This window comes from Brassica napus, chromosome C2 (assembly GCF_020379485.1).
Source record: "Brassica napus cultivar Da-Ae chromosome C2, Da-Ae, whole genome shotgun sequence".
NCBI lineage: Eukaryota > Viridiplantae > Streptophyta > Magnoliopsida > Brassicales > Brassicaceae > Brassica > Brassica napus.
In genome coordinates this window covers 28,437,225-28,453,109 of record NC_063445.1, presented here as the reverse complement: position 1 = coordinate 28,453,109, position 15,885 = coordinate 28,437,225, and the positions used below count along the sequence as shown (strand labels likewise).

Below are 15,885 nucleotides of genomic sequence, written 5' to 3'. Positions count from 1 at the left end.
AATATTTAAAGTTAGTAAATAGGGACAAGTTAGTAATCGACATTATAAAAAAATTACCTTTTCAACAATCTCATTTATTTGCAATAGAGACAAGTTGGTTGAAGCTCCCGTAGAATCGCCGTCATCAGAGAGAGACTGAGATTGAGATACTATTTCAGCTTCCACCAAATCAACGACACCTTTGATCACGGGGTCCTGAATTTGACCCATCGTCTTGTTAGTGTGAGCCACCTTAATGAGTTGGAGACGATCAACGGGATTACCGTCATTTGCTTCGATCTAAAAAAACCGCCATTATCAGCCAAGGAATATATAAAATATTTATTTAAAAATATAAAGATAAATAATAATAAAAAACCTACAAGTTCATCCTCCTTAGTAGACATAGAGCAAGCGCCGAGGTTGTGCACATACATACCTTTCCCGCCACGATCGCTCTTCCGGTTCTTAGAGTTCCTAGAAGACGTCTCTGCAGTTTCTTCCTTCTCCCAATGAGCTATCAACTGCTCCCACACCGTCCCGTTGATGAACCGTGGCCTCTTGTTCTTCTGCCAAACTGTCTTCCACGCGTTTATCTGCTTCGTATAAGAGTCCATGGCCTTTTCGTTGAATTTCTTACGGACTGTTTCCGTAAGATCGGATTGCGAGTTGAACTCTTGCTACAAAACAAACGTAATTTAATAAGTAAATATATTTAAAAAAATGTAAAAACTTTAAAAAAATGAAGAGTTACTATACCGCAAACTGACGAAACCACAACTCTCGTTCGTCGGAAGGGATCACACTCCACTTTGGATATCCAAAACGGAGCATGGAGTACATCATCTGGTTGATGCTCCGGCTAATGCCATTTTTCGACTTGGTGAACCTTTAAAAAAAATACAAGTTAGCAAGTTAATTAAAGGAAAAAAACATAATGGTACAAATAAAAAAAATACTAACCAAGTGTTATATCCTCGTCGTGGGTTGGGTTGGAGAACCGGGAGATGCTCTCGACCTGGTTGTTGAACCAATAGTTGAACTGGCATGACCCCCGGATCCTGTTGAGCAGCAGCGCGAGGGGCAGAGGGAGCTGAAGCGGGAATATATGCGGGAACCGAGTTTTGTTCATGAGACGATCCCGATGCACGGGAACTGCTCACCGAACTACGTCGAAGACGGGCTGCGGGGCGGGGTTCATCCTCGGCCCTAAAAAAAAAATTAATACATCAAAAATATTTTCAAATCATTTCTATTTTTAATGTTTTCATTTATATATTTACAAAAGGTTTTATAAACGTTTTAAAAAAAACTATTAAACCTTTTATTATACATAGTTTATTACTAGAAACTAATAAAAAATAATAAAAAATTTAAAAATTTTTATTATACATGATTTATATATATATATATATATGTATACACAATTATAAAACAATTTATAAATGTAGAAAAATGTTGTTAAATATTTATAAAAAATTTTAAAAAACGTTTTATTATACATAGCTTATTAGTGGAAACTTATAAAAAATTATAAAAAATTTTAAAATTTTTATTATACATGATTTATATATATATATGTATACAAAATTATTTAAAATTTATAAATATAGAAAAATGTTGTTAAATATTTTTGAAAAATTTTAAAAACGTTTTATTATATATATTTCATTACTGGAAACTTGAAAAACGTTTTTAAAAATCAAAAAACGTTTTAAGAACATGAAAACGTTTTGAATTTTAACAAAAAAAAAAATTCCAAAAAAAACTAAAACAACAATCCAAACAACAATCCTAACTTATATATCCTAAACTATCCATTCAATCCTAGAATTTTCAATCAAACAACCTAAAATCCGAGATCTAACTTCCAAAACCCTAAACAATTGATATAAAAGAAGGGTTGGGATGATTCTTACATGATTTGGGGTTTGGGGAAGAGATATGAGGGTGAGAAGAGGATTCGCCGGTGAAGAGAGGTGGAGAAGGGCCGGAATCGCCGCAGAGATGGAGAAATCGCCGGAGAGAGTTCGTTTTGAGAGAGAGGCGGAAATAACGAAGAAGGAAGAAGAAGTGTTATTATATCTGAAGATTCCGACGGACACGGGTTCGTCAGTATTCCGTCGGTGTAATTAAAATATACCAAATGGCGATTCGCGAAAATTTTCACGCGGTTTGGTTCTCCCGGTCAAATTGGATTTCCGACGGAATGTGTCCGTCGGTATATTCTGACGGAATGTGTCCGTCAGTATATTCCGACGGAATTCCGACGACTTAGTGTTTAGGGTGTTGATTACAAGTTTCTAAATGCAAAATCCATATCTTTGATAAGATATATAGTATTTGCATAAAGATTTAACAATAAAAATGTTTTTATAACACGATTTTACACAACAACATTTTTTGTAATGTAAGATTATATGAATATGATTGTATAAGTATATGAGTGTTAAGATGAGATGTTATGAAAACAATGATATGCATACATAAATATTTTAATGAGTTGTTATATTTGAACGGTTGCGATCTAATACTATACTAAACACTTATTATGTGTTATTTTCATAATTTTGGCATCTAAATTTATAGATTTTTATGATTGAAATTTTTTAGAAACACATGTCGTCGGTAATTCGTCGGTATATACCGACGAATTACCGACGACCTATACAAACTTCAACGAAACCCTTGGTCGTCGCTATGTCGTCGGTATATTGGGAGGGATTTCCGACGGACCAATAAAAAAAAAAAAAACTAATCAGAATCTTCTGAATCTTCATCAAACTCCCCAACCTCGGCTTCTGGCTCCGAATGTACAACAGCATCATGTCCAAACACAGTCAAATTCTCAACAAGTTGAACATTTTCCAAATCTTCAACTGCCTGGGCGTTGATGGTAGACTCTGGTTGCAATGGTTCATCATCATCAGAAGTTCCATCCACTCGTCCTCTTGGGTTGATTTGCGTTACAGTAACCCATGGATCGTCTCTGTACGTCACCCGAGGGTAACTTATGTAGCACACCTATACATATCAATTATACAAGTATTAGTAAAATATATAACATTAATTAATTATATTGCTAAAAAATTATGAATAGATTGACATACATGATCAGCTTGCGAACCAAGAATGAAGGGATAATAATATTGAAGTTTCCGCCGCGAATGAACTGATGTAACACCAAACGCATCAATCTTCACTCCTCTATCTGGGGTGGTGTCATACCAATCACAATAGAATACTACACAATGCAATCCAACCATTCCAGGAAATTGGATTTCCAATATTTCTTTTATGTTGCCGTAGTAGACATCGTCACCGGAAGAAGATGAAACACCAGCATCATATGTTGTCTTAGAATGACCTTTCCTTGTGAATGCATATCCTCGCGTACAAAATTTAGGATATGATTTGACCACATAGTTTGGTTCCTGCACAAATTCGCGTATCCAATCATCGAATACAAGACCTCTGGCCAAACCATATATGATTGAAAAGTTAAATTAGCTTATATTAAAAACATATATGATTGAAAAGTTAATTAGTTTATATTAAATTTAAACTAATCATTTGCATAGGGTAATATGATATATGACTCACATAACTACGAAGCCACGCAGCAAATCCGTTATCTCTAAGTTGTCGAAGCTCATCTTCTGTTGCATGCCTGTGAGTCATACGCAACTCCACCATATATACACTATATACAAAAATATTATCAATATGAAATAAATTTATTGAATATTAATCTAACAATAAATGAATAAATATTTTTACCTCTCATATTGTAGAACATCTTCACAGTTGGTGAGCAAATATGTTTGCAAATGAGAGTGCTCAGTGTCCGTAAGTCTCCGCTTCGTGAATTTTCCACTAAGTCGTCCTATTTCCTTGAACATGCTTGGGACAGTAACATGATATGTTGCTCTCTCCCCTCTATCATCATGTCGAGCAGGTCTTCGGTGTTTTGTATGCACTTCTGGTGGAAAATAATTTTCAGCAAAGATTGCAGTTTCTTCATTGATCACCTGTGCCACTATAGATCCTTCCACCCTACTTTGATTTTTGACCATCTTCTTTAGATGATGCATATAACGCTCAAAAATATACATCCATCTGTACTGCACAGGACCACCAAGTTCCAATTCTCTTGCGAGATGAATAGCAAGATGTTCCATTACATCAAAGAATGATGGAGGAAATATCTTCTCAAGGTTGCACATGCTGACTGGTGCGTTTGTCTTCAAATTATTAATACCCTCTTCAGTCACTACTCTGCTGCATAAGTCCCGGAAGAAAACACTAATCCCTACATAGATAAAAGACATAATTTTCGTAAGTATTAAGTTTTTATAAGCATAATTGTTAAATATGAAAATAAATTAAATTGTAAAAATATAAGATACCTGCAATTGCTTCATGAACTTTACGTGACAATAATGCTGAAAAAGCAAACGGAAGGAGGCGCTGCATAATTACATGACAATCATGACTCTTCAAGCCAGTAAACTTTCATTCGCTTCTATCAACGCAGTTCCCCAAATTTGATGCATATCCGTCAGGAAATTTCACTTTATCTGTAATCCAATCAAAGAACTCTTCTTTTCTAGCACCATCCAGCCGATAAATGGGAAAAGGGGCCGTACCGTTCTCATCAACGTGAAGTTCAGAACGATCACAGATATCGACTAAATCCAACCTTGACTTCAAATTATCCTTCGTTTTACCTTGGATGTTAAGGACTGTGTTCATCAGATTATCGAAGAAGTTCTTCTCAATATGCATGACATCTAAATTATGCCGCAATAGATGACTCTCCCAATATGGTAGATCCCAGAAAATACTCTTTTGTGCCAGTTATGTAGCTCTCCAACCGCACTGACTCGAATGTTTTCATGTCCACCTACATCTGGCGTCCTTTCTGCATCAGAATACCTAAACTGCTTCAACAAATCTTTCCCACTAACTTCCTCAGGTGGACCATCAAACACCTGCTTGTTCTTCGTAAACGAAGTCTTACTCCTGCGGTATGGATGATCAGGTGGTAGAAATCCTCTGTGACAGTCAAACCAACACGTTTTCCTTCCGTTCTTTAGTTGGAAAGCATCTGTGTCATCTTGACAATATGGACATGATAGCCTCCCATGTGTTGTTCATCCAGATAACATACCATATGCTGGAAAGTCACTTATTGTCCACATAAGTACTGGCCGCATCTGAAAGTTTTCTTTGCACGAAACATCGTATGTCTCAAAACCATGCGCCCATAGTTGTTGCAACTCATATATCAGTGGTTGAAGAAACACATCTAGTGATCTTTTAGGATGATCTGGCCCAGGGACGAGAATTGAGAGAAAAAAAAACTCTCGTCGCATGCACAAGCTCGGCCGTAAGTTGTACGGTGTCACAATAACTGGCCATAGAGAATATTGTCTTCCATGCTTTCCAAATTGGCTGAAACCATCTGTAGATAATCCAAGATAAACATTTCTTCTCTCTTCCGCAAATTCTGGATATGTTGACTGGAAATGTTTCCAAGCCTTCGCATCTGAAGGATGTCTAATCTCACCATTTGTGGAATGCTCTGAATGCCATCTCATTGCTTTTGCTGTGCGCTCACACTGATACAACCTCTTCAATCTTTCCGTCAAAGGCAAATACCACATTCTTTTGAATGAGATCAGAACTCTTCCCCTCGTCTCCTGATAACGAGGTTTCCCACAAAATTTACATACATTCCGTGTCTCATCCGCTCTCCAGTAGATCATGCAGTTGTCAATACATACATCTATCACTTCGTATGGTAGTTGAAGACCGGCAACAAGTTTCTGAACGTCGTAGTATGAACCCGGTGCAAGGTTATCCTCAGGTAGAATACCTTTGACAAAATCAGTAATCGCATCCATACATTCTTCAGCCAAATTATAGTCTGTCTTAATACCCATTAATCTAGTTGCATATGATAAGACTGAATGACCATCTCTACAATTTTGATACAAAGGTTGTTTTCCAGCATCCAACATGTCAAAAAATCTCCTAGATTCGGGATTTGGTTCTTTCCCCTCTATAATGATCATGTACCATCTGCTCAGTACCTACACCATAATCTATATCCGTTCTAGATTCTTCTAACCTAATATCAGGCTGAAGTTCACTAAAAGGCTAAGGTTCGCTAGTACTATCATATTCATAACCAGTTTCCCCATGAAGGTACCAAACTTTATAATTACGTGAAAACCCTTTCATATACAAATGAGTCCAAACATCAAATTCTTTTATAACCTTATTATTATTGCAAGTAGAGCAGGGACATCTTAACATACCACTTTTTGCATCCGGTTGCTGTTGAACAAGCCTCATGAATTCTCCAATCCCTTGAACGTATTCTTCCGTAAGCAAATTGGTGTTCGGATCCAAATGAGGTTTATCCATCCACGAACGATAATAAACTTCTGAAAACATGATTTTCACGGAATTGTTATGACTAAAGAGAATGAAGAGAGAATGAAGTGTGAATGAGTTGAATGAGGAGGGGCTGTATTTATAGGAAATTGCTTACGGCCCTCCGACAACTTTCCGACGAAATTCTGACGGATGTAAAGAAGTCCGTCGGAATTCCGTCGGTCTTTTCTAATCTCAAACGGCTATACAACGGTCATATATATTTGTCGGCAACGGTCACATGGTTCGTCGGAAATTCGTCGGAAAATTCCGACGGAATACCGACGACTGTACTGTTAATCGGAATGTCGTCGGAAGTTCGTCGGTATATTCCGACGACCCATGTTTCGTCGGAATTCCGTCGGAAATTGCCGACGAATTTCCGACGACTTCAAATTTTTGGTTTTCGTCGGAAATTGGTCAGTAATCCGTCACAAACGTCCGACGACATTGAGGTCAGTCGGAATCTCCGTCGGAAATCGGCGTGTTTTCTTGTAGTGTTAATCTAAAATGGCAAAGATTCAATCAACACATTTGCCTAAGTCTAGATAACAATTCTAAACAAATTCTTTGTCAAGACAAAAGCTCATTTACTCTCGTTGATCAAACATCAAATTTCTTTGGTTTGTGTCAATCAAGCAATCATTAGGAACAGATCATTCAACTTTCTAAACTCCCCTAACATCAAATGCCTTTGGTAGGGTAAGCTAAGAGCATATTGAGTTGGCTCAGACATTTCATCGAACACCTTCCGGGCAATGAAATGTCTAGATTTCTAATCTAAAATGGCCAACTCTAGATTAGCATTAAGATCAATCAATCAAGCAAGAAAACATATTAATCTACTCTAAACATTCTAGATCATCACTTAATCATCCTAATCATCCTAACCCATGAATGCAAAAAAAATCTACTCACTAATCTTCATGATCAACCTTAAACCCATAATAGATTCAAGAGAAATCATGTTAAAAAGATGAGATAGACTCAAATTACTCAAGAAAGAAAGATTAGATTACTAAAGATTCCAACTTTCTCCAAAGTATCAATGTATGTTGAGATAAAAAAACGAGATAATTCCTAAGATTAGGTCTAAAAACTATTTATAAAGGCTTAAAACTCGAACCGGGTCGACCCGAAAAACCCGGGTTTGACCCGAAAGAAAAATGGGTGTGATGGTCTTGGCATCGATCGCGGACGGCTCCAACCCGCGACCGTGGTCCGTGGTTCGTCCACACGAAAACTTGACCTCTCTGCCTCATTTTCGTGGACCATGCTCGTCCGCAGTAACTCCCGCGCTCCATCTTCGTCCAATCCCGCGGACATGACTCCTCCGCAATGTGAGTCCGCGACAATAGCTTTTCAAATCTTGAGTCTCTGCCCTTACTTGTCCCTAAGCTTATTCAAACAAAATAAAGCAAGAAAAAAATATATACAAATATATACAAAGGATACCATGAGACTTCATCCCAAGTGAGCTTGTTTTAAGTCTTTAGCTTGACTTTACTTCCAATTGGCTAGTGAAGAGGAGGATCTTTCCCACATTCAAGGATGATGGTGAGGACTTGGGAGAGGAGCTCTTGGAGCTTGATTGGATCATCTTGGAGCTGAGGAGTTATGATGGCCATTGCACTTGAGAATGGTGTATACTTTCCCTTGCATTTGATCTTGTACTCAATAGCTCCATCCTTGAGCTTCATTGGGTGAAGAATGAGAATGTGTGGCACCATATCAAGAAGTGGAGGGTAATGTTCTTTCATCATCTTTTTTTGTCATGAGTAGCCTTTGTGTCTCTACTCACCCCCTCCATTTTAGCACTTTTCAAATGCTCATCACACATCTCTTTAGAGGATTCTCCATCAAAACTTTCTTTTTCACTAACAACCATTTCATCCTTGATCTTTTCAATGGAAAGTTCTCCACAAGTGATGGTTCCACTATACTCAACATTCATCATTGGAGAATTTATTTGGTAGGAGACAACTTTGTTCACATTGAGGAGCGTGACCTTCTTGTTGGTAAAATCAATGCAAGCTCCTACTGTTGTGAGGAATGGTGTTCCAAGGATCAATGGAACTCTCTTCCCAGTTGCCATATTCAAAACAGTGAGGTCAATAGGAATGGTGCAAGCTCCAATCTTCAAATAAAAGTCCTTGATGAGACCAATTGGAGTTGTAGAAGAGGAGTCCCCAAACATTAGTAAGGATGTGTTTGGCTCCATGTTTTCAATCCCAAGACTCTTCACCATCTCCATTGAGATCACATTCACACTTGCACCAGAATCAACAAGAGCATCATCAAGTGTGAACTTACCAAGGGAGCAAGACAAGGTGAACTTCCCTTGGGTTTCTAGTTTGGGAAGGGACTTTGGTGTGACTGGTGGATCAAGGTGCATAGTAGAGATGTCTAGGACCTCTCCTACTTCTTCTTTGTGAGCTAGAATGTCCTTGATGAGCATCATTTGGACATGAGCATCATGCATTATCTGTGGAAGCTTGACTCCTACATCACCCATGTCTTTTCTAAACTTGGAGATCACCTTCTTTTGAGCCTTTGTGAGAAGGCTTTGTGGAAATGGGAGCTTATCATAGGGTGATTGCTCAACCTCATGGGTTTCTTCCAGCTTAACCTCCTTTAACTTCTTGACAACATTCTTAGTATCTGGTTTCTCAGCCTTGTGCTCAGCTCTTGTCACAATCTTTGCTTCAACCCTATGTCCAACCTTCTCCACAATCTGTGCTTCAGTCTTGGCAACAACTTTGGTTCCATACATGAGTCTTTCAAGCTCATTTACTTCTTTCCTATGATCACTCAACTCCATCTCAGAAGTAGTAGAGAGGATAGCATTGCAATACTATTTAGGGTGTCGCTCTGATTTCCCTGGTAGAGATCCCATTGGGCGCTTGGAGGTTGAAGTCAAAGAGGTAAACTGATTCTCCAAAGCCTTGAAGTTATAAGCAAGGTTTGAGAATTTGTTGTTGAGATCAATGTAGCTTCCATAAGGTTCTTCAACTTATATCCAATGTGCTTCTTACTTCTAGTTTGAGACTCCAAGATCTGTTTCAACATTGCATCAGTGCTACTTTCTTGTGGAGCAGGAGTTGAAGATCCGACTTGGCCTTGTGTAGACTGATTTCCTTTGGAGGAGAGACCTTGAGAGTAGTTCTGGCTAGCTTGGTAACTTCCTTGTTGGTTGTTCTAGAAGGGCTTTTGATGGTAGTTGTTTTGGTATTGAAAGTGAGGTTCCTTCTTGTACCTTGTCCCATTAGCATTAACGAAACATAGCTCTTCTTGACCTTCTAGACCATCAACCTTATCAGCCACAACCATTTCCTCTTGTTTCTGATCACCAACAAATTTACTTTCTCTTGTTTGGCTCTATCTGAAAGAAGCAAATCCATCTTATCTTGTAGAGCCTTCAACTCTCTCCTTGTGTCTTGATCATCTCCTTCACTGCCTCTGTTGCTCCTATCATGTTCATCACTGTAGACTGAATCACTCTGAACCATGTTCTCTACAAGCTCCTCAGCATCTACTTCATTTCTCCCCAAGAAGAAACCATTGCTAGCAGTATCAAGCCGGCTTTTATACTTAAGCAAGACACCTCTGTAGAAAGTACTAAGCAAGCTCTCTTTGGTGAAGCCATGGTGTGGACTTTGGTTTAAGTAGCCTCTGAACCTCTCATATGCTTCTCCAAAGCCTTCAATATTCTTTTGTTGAAACCCAGAGATCTCATTCCTAAGCTTGGCAGTCTTTGAAGTAGAGAAGAACTTGTTGAAGAAGGCCTTCTTGCATTCATCCCAAGTGGTGATAGAGTCACTTGGGATGTTCTTCTCCCATGTGTGAGCTTTGTCTCCTAAAGAGAATGGAAACAATCTCAGCTTGAAAGCATCTTCAGAGACACCATTGGTCTTGGACAAATCACAATACTTGTCAAACATGTCCAAATAATCAAGTGGATCCTCCAAAGCAAGACCATGGTACTTGTTGTTCTCTATCATGTTGATCAAGCTGGATTTGATCTCAAAGTTGTTGTTCTCCACAGCTGGTGCTCTAATGCCCATCCTATTCCCATGGATATGAGGCTGATCATAGGTGCCAATTGCTCTAGCTTGGCGCTGATTCCCCTCCATCTCAAGCTCAACTCTGTCCAAATGAGCTTTTCTTTCTTCTTCTCTTCTCTTCTTTGCAATCTCCCTTTCAAAAGCTCTAATGTCTCCAACTCCTCAAGTTCATGCACCTGACATTCAAAAGAGCTAGGAGAGAGAATCAATAACTAGATACAAGAAAATAAGACTTAGTCTCAAGCAAGCACAAAATCTCAATGTCAAAATCAACTTAGAATTGGCAACGGCGCCAAATTTGATATGAGACTTTTCAAGGGTCCAAAATTCAAATCAAAGTAGTATTTTATATGTCAATCAATTTCTAAGTGTTTTAATTCAAAGAGAATTCAGGTTCATACTTAAGCTAAATGCATTCAATGTAATGAAGTGGTTTGATTAAGCTAACAAGACTCTAACACAATTTACTAGCAACTTTTAAACAATGGATAAAAGAGGAGTCATGAGTGTAGGAATTTGATTTCAGATGACTAAGATTTAATCTAAAATGGCAAAGATTCAATCAACATATTCCCCTAAGTCTAGATAACAATTCTAAGCAAGTTCTTTGTCAAGACAAAAGCTCATTTACAATTGATCAAACATCAAATTCCTTTGGTTTGTGCCAATCAAGCAATCATTAAGAAAAGATCATTCAACTGTCTAAACTCCCCTAACATCAAATGCCTTTGGTAGGGTAAGCTAAGAGCATGTTGAGTTGGCTCAGACATTTCATCGAACACCTTCCGGGAAATGAAATGTCTAGATTTCTAATCTAAAATGGCCAACTATAGATTAGCATTAAGATCACTCAATCAAGCAAGGAAACATATTAATCTACTCTAAACATTCTAGATCATCACTTAATCATCCTAATCATCCTAACCCATGAATCCAAAAAAAGTCTACTCACTAATCTTCATGATCAACCTTAAACCCATAATAGATTCAGGAGAAATCATGTTAAAAAGATGAGATAGACTCAAATTACTCAAGAAAGAAAGATTAGATTACTAAAGATTCCAACTTTCTCCAAAGTATCAATGTATGTTGAGATAAAAAATGAGATAATTCCTAAGATTAGGTCTAAAAAGTATTTATAAAGGCTTAAAACTCGAACCGGGTCGACCCGAAAAACCCGGGTTTGACCCGAAAGACAAATGGGTGAGATGGTCTTGGCATCGATCACGGACCCAACCCTCGGCCGTGGTCCGCGGTTCATCCACACGAAAACTCGACCTCTCTGCCTCGTTTCCTTGGACCATGCTCGTCCGCAGTAACGCCCGCGCTCCATCTTCGTCCAATCCCGCGGACATGACTCCTCCGCAATGTGAGTCCGCGACAATAGCTTTTCAAATCTTGAGTCTCTGCCCTTAATCCGCGGTACGCATCAACCCGCGCCAACCATCGCATTTCTCATCCGAGCCAAGGCTCTCTTTGTCGCGTTTCCGCGGCCCAGTCACAGTCGCGTTGGTGAGCTCGCGTCGCGTGCGTCCAAGCTTCTTCAATCTTCGACGAGTCAAGCACAAATCTTCGTTGTCTTGCTCTGATCTTCTCTGTCCGTGTTCTGGTCCTCCGCCGTGCTCGGTCTTCACCGTGGCCTCAAGCTTCGCCGTCGTAGCTTCCAATCCGGTCATGGCCTTCTTCCCTGAAACCTCCATAGGCGTGAGTCTTCAGTCTCGTCTCTGTCTTCCTCGTCGAGCTCTCCTCTGTGATGGTCTGAAACCACACGTCGTCGTCAGCCCAGCCTTAGCCGTCGTCGGGTCGAGCTTCGCCGTCGTCGGGTCGAGCTTCGCCGTCGTCGTTGTGCTCCAGATCCGGCGAGAAGAAGATCGCATACTCCAATGGCTGGTTTTCATAGTTTTGCACATCTGGTCCTTCTTCTTTTAGCTATTTACATCCGGCCCTAATACTATTAGATTTTCAGAAAGGTCCTCTTGAATCAACCCTAAACTTTTGACTGCGCATTCTAGACCCCCGTAATTGCACAATGGTCCCTCGCTGCGTGATAGTTCTCAGTTCGGCCATAAACTTTGTAAATTGCAAAGATAACCTTGCAATTTCGTCCCAAACTTCTCAAGTGTGCATATTAGCCACTATTTATGCAATTATGCATGTAAATGGAATATTAAGACCTAAATGCAACCTAGAATGATTAAAATGAGCTAAATGAGATGTTAAATACCATTAAGATCATTAGTTTGGATCTGTTCATGGACATGTTATATTCCTAAAATTAAAAAAAAAAACTGATTAAAAATTCAATTGTTTGGAAGAAAGAAAAATAAGAGTAAAAGGTCATCTAGGAACGTGGCATAGAGACATTATCTATGCCTATGGTAACATATATTGATAAAGTTTCGTTTGGACTTTGAATTTAAATTCTTTTTGTCAGAAACAAAGATTTAAAGATCAATATAAATATGAAGTATCCCGAAAATTGCATCTAATTAAGCCCAAAATCGACCATCGTCTCTCTTCTATGCTATGTGATTTCCCAAACGTTGGTTGTCGTGTCTTATTTACACAGAAAGTAAAGAGCGTAAAAAGCATAAAATATCAAAAAAACAATCGTTGGGATCTCGAGTGCATTTCTGGCCCGACATCATTCACATAATTGAAGTAACCAGACACCCAAAAAAGACGAAACAACTTGAAGCCACCCTTAGATATTGTCCATATACTTCTTTTTCTGTAGGTTTAGTTTATGGAATAACAAATCAAAATGAATAAAGATTGGAATAGAATCATATATGTTCTTATCAATATTCGATGACATCCATTTTCTTACGATGCTTAGAGAATAACAAGACAAAAGACCATCTTGATAAATTATAAAGCAATGATGTTATTTTGGGAACTCTTTGTATTTCTATACATTTAATTAGCAAGCCCGTGATATTTCTTTTTTGTACCACCAAAGTAGTTTTAAAGACGAGCAATGTATAAAACTTTGATTTGTTCTTCAATCGTCTAGTCTTAAGTTTGTTGTTTCTCGAAAAAATGAACCGACAAAACAGTTTCTTTGTGCTGTATACTGATTTTAAAATATAGTGTTATTTGCTATGGTCCGTACATGTCGGTTCTTGCTTCTGGCTATCCTTGCAAGGCTATCCAATCGCTTACCTATTCATAGATGACATTATTTAAATGGAATAGAATCATTATCATTATTGATACTATATCTATAGTCATTATTAAATAATGGAAAATCTAATGCTATTATTTTTGGTAAAGAATCTAACATTATTATTAGTTCACATCAAACTTTAAAAAGGGTGGACATGCGAGGAACCTACCATTGCAGCTACCAATGCGAAGCTGGGTGTTGTTTCGAATCTTTTTTTTTCTCAAACACAAGACTTGTTTCTCCTCTAGTTGCCTCCTACGTGGCATCTCATGTACCTTTCAACATATATTTTTATTTGTAACGCTTTCTTATAAAAACTGAAGAAGATCGCTCCGCTGATTATTGACCACTGCATAACCGATTAAATTAATGTATACCTAACTACACAAAATATATGTTATACATGACAACATCATTAAATTTAATAATATTATATAGTTAACATCAAAAATTTAATTTGATCAATCCAAAAAATGACGTAGATATCGAAGACATTAACTCTGTTTAATTATCCCTCTGATAAATTAAAGTCCGACCATAGTTTAATTAAAGTTTGACCTATTACGACAAGGGAAAAAAACAAAGAAAATAGTTAAACTACAGTCCGGTGGGTCGAATTTTATTTGATCTACTGAGAAACTAAATGGAGTCAATGTCTCTGACGTTCATGTCACTTTTTGAATTAATAAAATTAATCTCATGATATTAACTACATAACATTATTAAGTTTTAAGGATGTTGTCATACTTAACATATACATTATAGTTTAGTCTTGATGGTTAGTCATGTGGTTGTCAGTACTTCAGGTAACTAGCAATCTTTTCTATAATACTATCTCTATTTTTTGTATAATGTTTTAGCATAAATACACATATTAAAAAAACTATTTTTTTATCAAAAACGCTCGATTACAACAAAAAGTAACCGACAAACAATTAATCATTATTATTTAGAACAAATAAGACAAGAAAATTACACATTAACTTTTAATCAGTTAATTTTATAATTTTACAGAAAAGATTAAAACATCATATAAATTGAAACAATAAAATACTCTAAAACATCATACAAAAAGAATCGGAAGAAATATGTCTTTAAAAATAAAAACTGTCTCATGAAGATTAATGTATTATTTTTATACAAAATGTCTGATGTTTCATTTTATCATTTTCTCACTTGATCACTCATAACCCGTTAGAAACAAAATAAAGTAAGGTTCTGCCGATATAGCAGAAAAGAAAAATGTAGATGAATAAATTTATCTTGACAAAAAGATGGACAAATTCATCAGATTCCTAAATCGCACATTAAGTAAGATTATATACTCCCTCTGTTTCATTAAGTTAGATGTCAAAAAAACTGTTCCACAAAGATAGATTTTTTTGTATTTTCTATGAAAAATTTGTGATTTTCAAGAAAATTAATTGACTTTATCGAATTACTATTGGTTAAAAATTATTGAAAATTAAAAATTAGAGAAAATGATACATTTATTATAGTGATTTGATGCGTTTTTTAATATTTGTGAAAACACTAAAAAATCTATCTTTACGAAACAGAAAGAGTATATAATAAGGACAATCCAACCCAAAAACATTAAATTTTCAAAGATAATAACATCATATCTAGTTTTGGAGCAAGAATAATGACAATAATATTGGTAAATATGTTATTGAGCAATTATGCATTGAGAGCTAACCATGGAAATGATGATATACAAATAAAACTGCATCATAACGAACATTTTAAATAGACTTAGTAACATAGATTTCATTAACAAAGATATACACAACATGAAAATAATATGTTTACAAATAAATGTAAATTTCACTAATGTAACCTCGGTTGATTTTTATTAGGTCGTTGTAGTTTTATAGAACTCCCAATAGTTTCCAAAACAATTAATTTTAGTTTTAGAAAATGTACATAAATTTATCATAGAGAATTTTCAAATATGACTCAAAATTTAGAGTAAACCCAAAAAGTAACCCTTAATTTTTTTTTTAACTTTCATTTGCCCTATTTATTCTAGAGGTTCAAGTAATACACGAAAATGTCATTATTTCTTTTTTTTTTTTTAAATGAGTGTTTTACTCATTCATCCGCCATCTTTCTCATTTATTTACAACATTGTCATTGTAATCAAAACACTAACCACCATGAACAACCAATTTAAAGCTCTAAATACATCTAAAATCAACATATACATCTTCATATCCTCATTTCATA

The 15,885-nt window shown here is 36.8% G+C and overlaps 1 non-coding gene across 1 annotated transcript; it reads left to right on the top strand.

The window, feature by feature from the left end:
- Positions 1–10,062: 10,062 nt before the first annotated feature.
- On the top strand, positions 10,063–10,169 carry LOC125582567. The gene has a single exon (XR_007320024.1). It is a non-coding gene; the product is annotated as a small nucleolar RNA R71 (small nucleolar RNA).
- The last annotated feature ends 5,716 nt before the right edge of the window (positions 10,170–15,885 follow it).